Raw genomic sequence first — 11,222 nt, 5'->3', positions numbered from 1 at the left:
AAAAAGGATTCCGATCTTAATGATCTCATGAAATCTGATTAAAGCCATCATGGAAGATTCGGATCCAACGGTCAATATGCATTTTCACTTTTGTGAATGGAAGACAAGCTCCCTTAAAATCCGGAAAAGCAACCAATCATAGATCGACAACACTTCTGACGATTTCAGCGCTTACGTCATGATGACGTCATCGAGATTCAAATCTAACGGTTTGGATCTGTTGTCCGTTGGTTTAATCGGACGGTTTGGATTATAAGATCTCTTATATGAGATCTACGGTCAGATTTCGCCCCTGTTGCGCGCGCCGCCGGTGTAGCCTACGCCACCCGTACGAAGATTCCATTTCGAGCTATCTCATTGCTCCAACTTCAAAAGGTCATATCTCCCTCATTTTAAGTCGGATTTGAGTGATTCAAGTTGGAGATTCTTCNGATCGACAACACTTCTGACGATGTCAGCGCCTACGTCATGATGACGTCATCGAGATTCAAATCTAACGGTTTGGATCTGTTGTCCGTTGGTTTAATCGGACGGTTTGGATTATAAGATCTCTTATATGAGATCTACGGTCAGATTTCGCCCCTGTTGCGCGCGCCGCCGGTGTAGCCTACGCCACCCGTACGAAGATTCCATTTCAAGCTATCTCATTGCTCCAACTTCAAAAGGTCATATCTCCCTCATTTTAAGTCGGATTTGAGTGATTCAAGTTGGGGATTCTTCATCTCTCCGAGCTCTACACATCAGAGGGAAGAAATCAGGCAGAGGGCTTGCTGAGGTGGTCGGAAAAACGAGTTGAAGTTCGTGGAAGGCTAAAGGTTTGAATGAAAGACTTCCATCCTCTTGCACTTCATTCATAGCCACCATTAGAGGCTTAGGAAGCTGCTGGAAACCAAGGTAGCAAGTCATATTGGTTGTTGCCAAGAGAAAAGAAAAGAGAAGAGAAGAGAAGAAGAGGGAAATAGAGAAGAAGTTGTTTCCTCTCTTTGTGTGTGTGTGAATGTGAATGTGAATGCCATTGTTGCTCCATGAAAGTAAAGACAAGGAGAAAAGAAAGAAGAAGAACCTAGAATTTGGTTCTTGTGAGTTGCTTCAAGAAACCCAAGTGCCAACCGGGGTTGAAGCATTGGCGGCACCGAGACAACGTGGTTGTGGTCCGCATCAAGTGGAGATTGACATTATTGCATCTCCGACGGTTACTCCTTGCCAAGGTAACCTCAATTTTGCCAAATTTCCATTATTATAAATCATTGTAGGCAAGATGTTTGATAAAATGCCTAAGTGATAGTTGTAGTCTATTTGGGGGAAATTTGCATGTATGAGTGCTTCACTATAGGGCATTGTTATAAGCCCAATTTGATTGTATTATTTATTGTGTGCTTAGTGGGTGCTAAGCACCGGGAGTGGGTGCTCCCGTGTAGTGGGTGCTACACATTGTATCGGCACTACGAGTGCCATCTCAGCTTCGGCTTGAGAAAATTGGGTGTGGGTGCTCCCGACTGTGGGTGCAGTCAAAAGTAGTGTATTGAGTAGGTACGAAGCCTTTACAGGCACTACTCCGGGGATGTAGGTAAATTGCCGAACCTCGTAAAAACCCTATGTTGTGGGTGCTTGTTGTTTGCATTTGATATTGAAGTGCGTGGAATGTGGAATGGGTGTGCATACTTGGAAGTGCCTATGAGAGGCTGAGTGTGCATACGACTGTGTGCAAACAGGGACAGGTATATTAGGTTCTTCTTGGCCAGACATCGGACAGGTTTTTAGGTATCAGAATTGAACTCACTGATTCACCCCCCCTCTCAGTGACTGCCGGGTTACAACACATTGAACATTTAAAAAATTTCCTTCCAACATGTGACCCTGACTTAGAAGTGAAAACAGAGCAACCTTTCCCACAGTAATCACACTTTGCAATAGCACAAGCGGACATATTCGATGTCATCTGTAAGTTAACACAAACATTTTAAAGAGAGGAAATATGCATAGAAAATACTATTAAGTACGCCCCTCATCTGAGTGTGATGGACAAAAAATAGGAGACTTCAATGGCACAAATTTTATACCTCCTAAACAGGAATTGAAACTGATATACAATGGTGGGAAAGGAAATAAATAAAAGAAAAAAAAATGTGATCAAGATTCACCTCATATGTGTTCTTCAATTGTTGCATGCCCCTGTCTCCATCACTTATCATGAGGAAGGTTATAAGGACAAAGAGTGTTAAATACATGCCATTTCTGCTCTCTCTCACCAATTTTCTCAATGGAGTAATCTGGGTCACCTATGCGCTCCCTATTTATACCATACCAAAGAACCCAAAATATTATAACAAATAAGAATGATGTTGTCCATACTTAAACCTTGAAATCATTCAGAGAGGAACATACAAAGAACCATTGTCTTAATATTTCTTAAGACTACATGCCACCATTGTCACAGACTTAACATAACATCAAGTTACATCAACCAAACAGATGCATTTTCTATGCAATAAAACCATTGTCGTAGAATGTCCAAACACTTCCTTTTGTCACCTCAATTCTTCTCAATCTCTGGCAAGTACATCTCAAGCAGATTTCGCCTATCTTCTACTCTTGTTTCCAAGAAGATAATGGCAGAATTCTTCTTGGCCATGAAATATTCCTTAGTCTTAAACTTTTGTTGAAAATTGAGGTCTGGAATGGCATCAACAGCATCTATAATTGCTCTCCCAAATTCAGACTGAGATTCACTCATTATCATATTCTCGATTGAGTTAGCAATCGATTTCAATGGACTTGCCACCTTTTCAGCTGCACCCTTCTTCCTCTTTTCTCTACCACTATTGATGGACCCACAAGGTCTTCCTCGAGAACGGCTGGTACTACCAATGGGAGTGGAAGGAACACTTTCTTCTTCTTCAATAGGTTCATAGTCAACACCATCATTGTTCCCTATTCCCTCAACCTGAGTACCTGTCACGTCCATTATAACTTCAGTGGCAGCTTCAGAGGGGACTGTTGAATCATTCCCAGTTGCCATCTCTTTCCTTAGTAAAGCTCCAACTTCAAGGTGAACTGGGAGCACACTATGTTCCTTCCAATACTTTTGTTCTTTTTTCTAGCAATATAAAGGACAATATCAATGTGCTTATGTTGTAAGTAAGAAAAAAAAACACAATTATATAGAAATTATAATTTAAAAAATTCCATTATACCCTATAGTCATTCCAGAAGTGTTGAGGAGCATCAAATCTCATATCAGATGCATTCCAACCCAATCCACTTTGCTTCTGTAGGTCACTCAATGCTCTAAGTCTTTGCTTCCAAATCCAGAAGTGGTTTCTCACTTGTTCACAGTCGTAACTAGTAAATAATTTCTCTTTCAGTTGGTTGGCAATTTCAATGAACTGCTCCTTTTTCAGTCCATTATCTCCACTCTTACCACTCTTGTACTGCTTCAATATACACTCCAACATGTAATGAGAAACGGCACTAGGCCATGAAGCAATGTCCCGTGACCAACTATTAGAATCTCATGTTGGTTCCATCACATCAAAACTAACAAAATACACCATATACAATGTGAGTATATTTCATGAATACCAAGTAATCAATAACACTTACTAATTGAGAAATTCATAAACCTAATATTGCAATTTAGATAATAGTCCACATACATGCATCCCACAACACAAAATTTTAAACTAAGCAATAATAACAATTACTAATTGGGAAATCCATAAACCTAGCATTGCAATTCAATTAATAGTCCACATACATACATCCCACAACACAAAAATTTGCTTCCAAGTATGTTTATGTTATACAGTCATCCCAAACCATGCAAAATTTTAGAACCAAGTATGTTTAAGTTATACAGTCATCCCAAACTATGCAAAAAAAATTAAGTTTGTCCACATCAGAATTACATTCCAAATAGAAGTTAATCAATAACAAATATTTTAGTTCATAAATACTCAATCTGAGTTGGACAAATCGTCTGCAACCCAATCAACCCACATCTGGTCAGCAATTTGTTCTCGAAATAGATCCCAATCACCATTCTCCAGCATATGATCCTCGCCATCAGAACTATCGTCTTCAACATCATCATTTACTTGGTGAGGGGTCGATTGGGTACTAGTACTATCTTCTTCAACCTCTTCATCCTCTTCATCAAGCCATCGTTCTTCTTCTTCAACATTATTCTGTGTAAGAATGTGATTGTGCAATAGCACACATGCCAACACAATTCTTGCTTGTGTTTTGAAAGGATATTCTGGTTGGTTTTTCAAGATCTTAAATCTTGACTTCAGGAGGCCAAATGAACATTCAATCACATTTCCTAATTGTGAATGTCTCAGGTTAAACAATACCTTTTTATCACTAGATCAATATTTCTCCACTCCTTCAGATGGTATCGAACGTTTTGATATGGCCGTAAGAACCCCGCTTGGTTAGCATACCTAGCATCAATGAGATAATATTTACCTCGTGGCAGCACCAATTTTTCGTCACCGTCTCTGTGCAATGCATTGTCTAAGATTCGAGCATCTGATGCTGATCCTTCCCAACCAGAAAGAATGTAAGTATATTTCATATCAAAGTCACAGGCAACAAGAATATTTTGGGAAATATCACCCTTCCTATCACGGAACCTCGGATGGTCGCTTAGATGCACCCACGCAGGGATATGGGACCCATCTATGGCTCCGATGCAGTCCTTGAAATAAGGGTAAAATCTTCCTTCATTACTTGTTATTCGATGATGCACTGCGACACTTGGAGGTTTCAATAGTATCGGGTACAATTTAATGATTGCTCCCAATACAAGGTTAAAGTACCTACTTACAGTCTCACCAGAATGTCCAAACTTGTGTGCAATGATGCGGTTTTTAACATTGTGTCCTACTGTCTGTAGAAACATAACTAGTTGTTCATTCACTTGCACAGATCTGCTATCCCTCAATAGACCCTTCTCCCTAATCAAATGACTTAAACTGAAAAAAGCCCTCTTGCTTAACCTTATTTGTTCTCGACAGGTTTTATCAGTGTGACCGATAATTCTCTCTGTTTCAATAATACCGCATAGGGGTTCACAACGGTATGGCTCTTTCTTCAGATATTTTTTTATATACTGGTCTACTGCTATAACAACAACAGTCGCCGCAAAGATTAGGATTTTCCTTCTCCTCTTATAGTCGTCATCAAACTCCATTGTAAAAGTAAATCTACATTCAAATTAAACAAATAATAAATTGGTGCTATATAGAAGATTCAGTTACAAATCGGTGCTTTACAAGACTTAAGTTATAAGCACCAATTCTACATAGTATAGTACATGGTACTATTGACACACAATCAAAATATCAACAGAGAACAAAGAATCATTCCCATTTGAAGAAAAACATAATAGCCAGAATTGACCATTGCTATTCATTAACAATAAACATTAATTTAAGTTAGGCAGAAATTAGTCCACTTAAATCGAATTCGAACTGAATTAATGAGACCATGCATGGACCGAATAAACTGAATCAATTCAATATGATTCGGTTTTGATGTTAAGAAAATTATTCAGTTTTAATTCAGTTTCAATTTGTATAAGACCTCAACTCATAGCCCACATATAAGATGGAAAGTACATAACGCAGTGCAAAAAAACTTCCATTTCCATAACAAAATTCAAGAAATGGGTAAAGTGAATTGCATTTACCTTATACCCTAAAAAAGAAGTTGGGATAGCAATTTATTAAGGCATGTGGATGCTCAGATTTTGTTTCTACACATAAATACACAAAGTTGGAAATCTGAATGTAGGGCCTCCTGATGCTTACCTCAATCAACTCTATTGCTACTTAGGTAAGTTCTGTTTGCCACCTGCCCTGCTCTGAACCAGACGTCTGGTTGCCTGAATCTCGAATAAGGTCTGAGATTTTTTTCCCCACCTACAACACCATTTCAAATTTAAAGATACAAATCAAAGACTCATTTGAAATATTTGTAGATATACACTAAACACATTCATCTGTAAAGACACAATACAACAGGGCACCCCAATAAAAGACAGCAAGGAGAGCACAACAAAGAAATAGTAAGAAATCATCTGTAAAGATGCAATGCAACAGATACACCCAAAGTTCCCAATGACGGTTTTTCACCTAGTTTTTTCACCAAAGAGACAATAAGTAGGCACCTTAAGAACCTTGACTCCCACACACTTAATTGAATTATATTAGAAACAAATTTATGCCATACACAGGATAAGCAATAATTAATCAGAGAAATACAAACATAACGAATAGAATATAATTTTTCATGAAGATACTATTTTATATTGTAACCTATGTCTAGAAGTTCCATTTTAATTTCAAATTTTCAATGAAAAGTAAGAAAATAGACAACCCCATAGAAAGAAAAAAATAATAATATAAGGAACAAAAATACATGTTCAGAGCCCATATGATTAAGCTATATATTGGTTTCATATTCTTTGATGAATACAAGAAATTTACATAACAAACAATATATTTCCTAAAACTAAGAAGGATACAAATTAAGCAGTATATGAAAATTTTTCAAATCAAATAATCAGTATCTTATCCTCCTAATTATAGTTCTCTCCTTTCTTTATATATCCTCCTTATGGCTCTATTAGGATGAAATGACAGAGCATAAGATTGGAATCTAAGGAATTAAAAAAGATTGAGGATTAATTATAGAAAAGTGATTAGGAAGAGATTTCAAATCATTCCTCTCTTTCACTATCATATCTCTACCTTAGCTGGATATATAGGAGGAGAAAGAGCATTAGAGTAGAATTATAGGAAAGTGATTAGAGAGAGATTTGAAGTAAATGTGGGTAAGAATGGTTAGTAATTAGAAGAAGAAAAAAAATCCTGATTGTGCCACTATTAGATTGGAATCATATTGCATTAGATTGGAATCTATCTAAAGAAGTAGAAAGAGACTGAGGAATTATAGAAAAGTGATTAGGAAAAGATTTCAGACAAATCTCTCATCATTCTTCTTTCCTTATCATGTCTCTATCTTTGTTGGATAAGATGAGAAAGAGCATTAATTAGTGCAGAATTATAGGAAAGTGATTACAGAGAGATAAGAAATAGATGTGGATTAGAATGGATTAGTATTTTGAAAAAAGAAAAAAAAAATCTCATTAAAAATATTTTTCCAACCAATAGTATTAGAAGTTGAACATACTTATTGGATTATTCATAACAAAAAATAAAAAAAAATAGTGGCTACAACCTGCAACAACCCACCCCAGAAGAAGAAGAAGAAGATAGATAGATAGATAGATAGATAGAGAGAGAGAGAGAGAGAGAGGAGTTGATTAATCACCTGGTATGTGAAGGAACAAATGTGAAACTTAAGGCACCCGGGCTTTGGTGCAGTTACTCTCAGACCTCAGTTAGAACAAAAATGGTGCACTTAATTTGAGGAAATCCAAGGCTTGATGGTGATGAACTTGTTAAACCCAATTGCATGTCTTCGAGATTGTTGCTGCATTCATTACAAAACAACTGTTACCCAACAATCATAAGAAAGTGAGAACCACTATTAACCATTAGAGAAGAGCTCTGCAATTCTTACATCTTTAAAGAACATGAGAAGATAGACAATAACTCCAGGGAGAAAGCAAAGAAACACTAAGAAAAGGGTTATCCTTTGAGTTTGCAAGGAGTCTGATGAGACAATTAGGGGGCGTTTGGAAAGATTAGATCCCATGGAATGTAACAAACCTCAATGAACAGGCCCAAAAGGGCGGAGAAACCAATGGAAAAAGAGAAAAAAGTGATGATCACAGGCTCAAACTGAAAGGGGCTGAATAAGGGTCTTCAAAAATTTCCCAATTTTTTCAATAGACTATATAGCACTCCCCTTGGCTAACCCAACAATAATGGCACTCAACCTAGCACAAACTCACTCCTCAACACTGCTAATACTCACAGGCATTCACTACACTGGCACTAAAGTGTATGGCATTTTGAAATAAGTGATCTCTGCAACATAAATTCTTTACAGAAAGAAGTGATCTCTGCAACAGAAATTCTTTACATACATTCCAAAGGAAGTTACAGAATAACAGAAATTTCTTTATAGAAAGAAAGAAGAAGAAGAGAAAGAAGAAGAAAATCTGAAAAAATGGAAACCGAATTTCCATAATCTTAAGAACACGCATACGAAGAAGAAAAAATCACATAAGAATGGAAATCTCACCTTAAATCAAGCTTCGATTTTGCAGATTCAAATCTCGGAGTTGATCGTCTGATTTGGAAAGAGGGTAAACCCTAGATATGAAGTTTACAACCTGAAAAATAGAAACCGAACTTCAATAATCTTAATAAAACACAAATGTAGGCCAAGAATACAAAGAAGAGGGGAAATCTCACCTTCAATCAACTCGGTTTTAGGAAATCTTCTCAGATGCGAGCATTTATCATGGACAGAGGGTAAACGTGAGAAACCCTAAACACAGAAAAAGAAGAAGAAAAAGAGAAGGAAGAAAGAAGAAGAAGGAAGAGGAAGATAAATCTCACCTCCGTCGCTCTGTTTCAGGGAAAACCTCGATCGACCTTCACCGTGAGAATCGCAGGACTCCGAAATTTTTGATCCAGAGTGAATCTATGTTTTTTATAGCAACCCAAGAAACCGTGACTCAATCCTGGATTAACCTATTGAGGTTAATCCGAATGAGTCATGGATTTTAGTTGAAATCCCTGATTCTACTGGCCACCACGACTCCGAATCGGCTTTTCACAAAAATGAGTCAAATGGTTTAAATTTAATGAGAAACTGATTCCATAGAATGTAATCCAACGGATAATTCGAACCAAACGCCCCCTTAAGTGGTCACATGGGGCTGAACATGGGGAACTTGATTCCAAGAGACATCAAGTGGTGGGCTGAAGATCTCATAAACTAGGATTAGGGGACCTATAGTCTGATTCAAGACATTATGCATTAAAACATTCAACAGGCCCACATGTGGCGGTAATCCTCCGCGGAAAGGGGGGTGGGGGTTGACCCTTTGGGATCCAAGGAGAAGAGGTGTTCATCTAAGAGAGGGGGGAGGGTTTAAGACAGTAAGCCCCTCTGAAACAGTAGCAGGATGAATTGCAGTATCGCCTTCGGGATAAAACCTCGGTGACAAAGAAGTGGGGTTCCAAAGATAGGAATTTGGTCTGCTTGCGAGAGTATCTGCTGTGAATGCGACATAATGCCACCAACTGCTACAATCGAAACAAGCTCAAGTGAAACCTGAGAGGGGGGGGAGGGAACATTCAGAAGTGGCTCTGAGCTTACCTGGCATGTAATACCCTACTTCTTAAACCCGGTCTGATTACACGGTTGACCCGGTTTAACCATGCAAGACCCGAACCGGAGAGAGTTAAGGCGGGTTCCTTATGGACCATGATAGCAAGGGTGACCTTAAACACCGGCTGGCCCGACAAGTCCGAGCCAGTGCCAGAAGAGACGGGGGTACCCAAGCCGTGTACATGCACCTATCATAAGGCCATGTACGGATAAAGCAGGTATGTAGCCGTATATTAGGGCGCATACTTATATTACATCTTATGCCAAGAGTGAGGTTCGTGCCGAGGGCCGAATTCTGTCAAAATCCCACTTGTTGGCCAAGTTTTGGCCCTCAGGTGGGCGGACACAGGTGGGCACATCCACCCACCTGAGTGACCCACCCATGTGATTGCTTAGTTATTTAGGAAGTATAAATAGCATTTAAATTTTCCTTTTTTTTTTCTTTTCTCATTTATGACACTCGGACGTTGGTGAGAAAAGTAAAGAAGAGAGAGAAAAGAAGGGAAAGAAGATGAAGAAGAGATGGATTTCAACGGCGCCGAGGCTTGATCTTCCCATTCCGATGCCGGAAGAGTGATCTCCAACACTAGATCTACGTTTAGAGGTGAGCAAAGGCTGGGTTCCTTAAACTTTCACCATACCCAAGTAAAACCATTGATTTGGGTAGGGTTTCTTGAGGTCTTGTAAATCCCCCTTCAGATGATGAATCTAAGGTTTAATAGATGATTTATGTGTTGATTTTGAATGATTTGAAGAAGGGTTTCCACGGTTGCAGGAGCATTGGTGATTGGAAGTGATTTTGGGGTTTTGAAGGTGTTCTTGAGCAAAGAAGGTAAGATGGCTTTCCATTCCTTAAATCTAACCTAGATCTAGGTTAGAACCATCTTATGCGACCTTGAATGTGTGAAGAATGGGTTTGAAAAAGCCCCATTTGAATCCCCAAAGGTTGGGGAAAGTTTGGGAAGAAATAGCATTTTTTCGCCAAGACCGGTGGGCGAAGACCGGTGGGCCATTTGGCCGGCCTGAGAGGGCAGGACCCTCGGGCCCAACCGGCGGGCCCAACCGACGGGCCGATCGGCGGGCCACCCTGCCTGTCAGTCTTAGTAGGACCCTCGGGCCCAACCGGTGGGCCAGACCGGTGGGCCGATCGGTGGGCCAACCTACCCGTCGATCGGGACCAGTGGGTCAGATAGGTGGGCTGTTCGACCCACCCGAGAGGCTCTCAATATGATTTTTACGTCCAATTGGACCCAAAACGGATGTGCGACCTTCGTTTAGGATTCTAAACATGATTTGATCATTGGATCTTGTTAATTTTGATCCCAAAGTGGCGAAATACTAACCCCGCTCACTCGTGATAGGTTCACCAAATCTTACGTTTCTCGCACCGGATCTCACCCGTACCGAGCATGAGTCCTTGTACACTATAGGTACGTGGGGAGAGGACGTTTGGCCTTGTTTCAAGGCATTGTTTGGCATTCATTTAATTTTATCTAGACTAGCCATGTCATCATGAAAATGCTATATAGATTAGTCATCCTCACATTGTTATGCCATGGGTGCTGTGTTTATTTTCTAAATACCAAGTGATGATATGCTTATGTGATGAATGTTGACATCATTGTGCATGATGCATTAATAGACTAGATGCCGTAGTTGGCTTGGAAACGAGTGCATTGGTGGCCCGTGGTATGGGACGCGGTGGCACTATGCAATCATACTATTGTCATATAGGAGCATACGGTTTAGGATTATCATCTTCCCGTGCTACGACCCTTCCCAACAGGGGTTAAGGTGTTGGGTTACCATTTGGGGGGAAGCAGTGGTCGCGGTTGTCGGGTCACTGTGGCGTTAGACATACGTCCGGCTGGTCATTAGGACAGTCGGCAACCCCGATGGTATAT

At 39.6% G+C, this 11,222-nt stretch overlaps 1 long non-coding RNA gene across 2 annotated transcripts; it reads right to left on the bottom strand.

Moving 5' to 3' along the window:
* Positions 1 to 1,857: 1,857 nt before the first annotated feature.
* Positions 1,858 to 8,458, bottom strand: LOC122060453. 2 transcript variants are annotated; one of them, XR_006134405.1, is made up of 5 exons: positions 8,394 to 8,458; positions 8,221 to 8,311; positions 7,342 to 7,503; positions 5,817 to 5,927; positions 1,858 to 1,939 (listed from the first exon to the last, which is right to left on the bottom strand). It is a non-coding gene; the product is annotated as an uncharacterized LOC122060453 (long non-coding RNA). The 2 variants fall into 2 exon arrangements; XR_006134406.1 differs by lacking the exon at positions 1,858 to 1,939 and adding an exon at positions 3,512 to 3,537 and having other exon boundaries at positions 8,394 to 8,457.
* Between the last annotated feature and the right edge of the window lie 2,764 nt (positions 8,459 to 11,222).

This window comes from Macadamia integrifolia, chromosome 14, assembly GCF_013358625.1.
Source record: "Macadamia integrifolia cultivar HAES 741 chromosome 14, SCU_Mint_v3, whole genome shotgun sequence".
Taxonomy (NCBI): domain Eukaryota; kingdom Viridiplantae; phylum Streptophyta; class Magnoliopsida; order Proteales; family Proteaceae; genus Macadamia; species Macadamia integrifolia.
The sequence above is the reverse complement of the archived record's forward strand: the minus strand, read 5'-3'. Positions and strand labels throughout refer to the sequence as shown.